The sequence below is a fragment of the Petaurus breviceps genome, unplaced genomic scaffold (assembly GCF_028583685.1).
Source record: "Petaurus breviceps papuanus isolate PSGF00001 unplaced genomic scaffold, PetGlider_PUasm1.0 91041, whole genome shotgun sequence".
NCBI lineage: Eukaryota > Metazoa > Chordata > Mammalia > Diprotodontia > Petauridae > Petaurus > Petaurus breviceps.
In genome coordinates this window covers 39,681,063-39,683,675 of record NW_027187400.1, presented here as the reverse complement: position 1 = coordinate 39,683,675, position 2,613 = coordinate 39,681,063, and the positions used below count along the sequence as shown (strand labels likewise).

The 2,613-nt window shown below is 49.5% G+C and overlaps 1 long non-coding RNA gene across 2 annotated transcripts in view; it reads left to right on the top strand.

Annotated features, from left to right (window-relative positions):
* The window catches only part of LOC138153933 (uncharacterized), an 18,095-nt gene extending 15,488 nt beyond the window's left edge, over positions 1–2,607 (top strand). Inside the window, exons 1-3 of one of the 2 annotated variants that reach the window (XR_011166503.1) lie at positions 438–574; positions 2,147–2,288; positions 2,471–2,607. This is a non-coding gene — a long non-coding RNA (uncharacterized lncRNA). Of the gene's footprint in view, positions 1–437; positions 575–2,146; positions 2,289–2,470 lie in introns of those variants that run through there. The other variant, XR_011166502.1, reaches the window with a different exon arrangement.
* Positions 2,608–2,613: the final 6 nt, after the last annotated feature.

Sequence of the window (2,613 nt, the reverse complement as noted above, 5' to 3'; positions counted from 1 at the left end):
ACAAAGATGTAAAACTGAGGTGGTTTGGGGCTGTTGTGTGTCCCTCCAGTGACATCAAGAGGTTGTGACTTGGGTGTGAAGTGGATTTTAGTGAGACCGAGCGGTGCTTGGAGTAGAGAAGAACGGGTGGGGGTGGGACAGAGCAGTGCCCATCAGCTGTCCTTAAGCATTTGAAGGGCTCTTGTGTAAAAGAAGAGTTACAGTCATTCTCCTTGGCCTTAGAGAACCCAAGCAGGAATTAAGGGTGGTTTGAGGTGGTTTACTCAGGGAGTTGTTAAGAAAGGGAATGGACCACCCTTGGAGGTAGCAGGTCCCCCCCGCCCCGTGGGGGTCTTTGGGGCTGTTGGTGGGAGCTCTTTGTGTGGAGGCTGGTTTAGAGGGTCACTGAGGTCCCTTCTGACTGCCCATGACCACGACATTTCAGAGGGCTCGTTGGAAGGAAGGCATTCCCACCTCGCCAGAATTCACGGATCCTTGCTGCCCCAGCCCCAGCACCTTCCATGTAGTAAGCCCTCTGAACATCAGTTCAGAAACATTTCCAAAGACTTGGTCATTCAAGCCTAGAGCCTCTTGGGTAAGTCATCCCATCCTAGTTTCCTCCACTGTCAGATGAGGTTTAACTGCATGATTAATCAATCAACAAGTATTTTTAAGCACCTATTCTGTGCCTAAGAAGAGGCAAACTGACCTAGGTCAGAAATAAAGTCAGTTAAAGCTGCTCCATAGCAGGACAGGTCAGTGATCAAGGGGCTCTTGTATTTCTATTTTTTTTTTGGAGGGGGGAGGGTAGGGCAATTGGAGTTAAGTGACTTGCCCAAGGTCACACGGCTAGTAAGTGTTAAGTGTCTGAGGTCAGATTTGAACTCAGGTCCTCCTGACTCCATGGCTGGCTCTCTATTCACTGTGCCACCTAGCTGCCCCTGGCTCTTGTATTTCTAGCCTGGATGAGGTGGAGGGACATAGTTTTATATAACATAACAGATAGATTAAAAAAAACAATTGTTAGAGCCAAGGTACTCAGGGCAGGAGGGTCCTGGCAGGTGAGGGACATCAGGAAAGACCTCAGGCAGAAGATGCTGCTTCAGGAAGAGTGGGAGGCAGAGGTAAGGAGGGAGGGTATTCCAGGCATGGAGGATGATGAGTACAAAGGTAGGGAGGTGGGAAATGGAAGGTCATGTGTGAGGAAAAGAGAGCCTGCCAACTGGAGGGTGGGAAGGGAGAGAGCCATGTAATACCTGGAAAGATACATTACAACCAGGCTGCAGGGCTTTAATAAGCAAACCACAGGGAGCCACCTAGCAGGGGAAGCAGGGAGATCAGGAAGGAGCCTATTGCCATAGTTCACGTGAGGAGGTCTGGAAACGTCAAGATTTGGCAACAGATGGGCTCTATGGAAAGTGAGGGGAGCTGAAAGGATGGACATGCCTTGAGCAGAAATAAGCAGGTTGGGAAGAGGAGAGGGCCTGGAGACAAGATAACGAGTTCAGCTGTAGACTTGTGGAGTTTGAGATGCCTAGCGGACCCACAGCTAGAAATGTCCAATAGACAGGGATGTGGGACACCCGGACTGGGTAGATCAATCTGGAGTCAGCTACATAGAAACGGTAATTAAGCCCAGGGGAGCTTCTGAGGACACCAGATAGAGATCTCTAAAGTCCTTTCCAGAGAGAAATGCTACAGTTCCCTAATCTTGAGAATACAAATCAGGGGAGTCTGGAAACAGAGGGAGCTCAGGGGAAGGGAGCGATGCAGGGAAGGTAGAAGGAAGGGAGACCCTGAGCTGTTACTTCTCATGTTCTGCCTCCCAGTGAGAGTTAGTCTGGCTCCCAGGGCTTCAGGTTATAGTGATACCGTCCTTCCCTGAGGATGTATTTTCTAGGAGGAAGGAGTCACAGGCGCTCTTGTCCCTCCACTGTGCAGGGGAAGGAGTCAGGATATGAACAAGAAGGCTTGGGCTCTAGGCCCATATGATCCTGGACAAACCATTTCCTGTCTCCAGGTTTCAGTTTCCTTGGCTGTAGGATGAAAAGCTTAAACTAGGGTACTGCTAAGGGCTCTCTTAGCCAGAGAAGGGTCTTCTTTGTTCTAAGGTCCTTCCTGATTCTCTCCAGCTCTCTCACCCTTGACTTTCTATGTTGTTTTTAAGGTCATCCATCATGTGACCCCCATGTGGGGTTTTCTTGACAAGGACACTGGAGTGGTTTGCCGTTTCCTTCTCCAGTTCATTTTACAGATGAGAAAAACTGAGGCAAACAGGGTGAAGTGACTTGCCCAGGTTCATACAGCCAGTAAGTATCTGAGGCTGGATTTGAATTCAGGTCTTCCTGAATCCAGGCCTGGCATTCTATCCACTGCACCACCTAGCTGCCCCAGCCATGGAATTCTGTAGTTACCTAATAAGCTATCTTCTCTTTAGTAATCTTGGGCTCTAACCACAGCTCCACTTAAATTATGACTCATTCTTTTCTAGGGGGAGAGGTGATAAGTGGACCACTTGTCACAGGCTGGGACCCAGACACTGCTGGCATCCCACTCTGCGTGGGCATCATCTCCTCACAAAGCTCTCCTTTTCCCCTCACAGTCAGTGGGTATGGGGATAGCCAACTCTCCTGA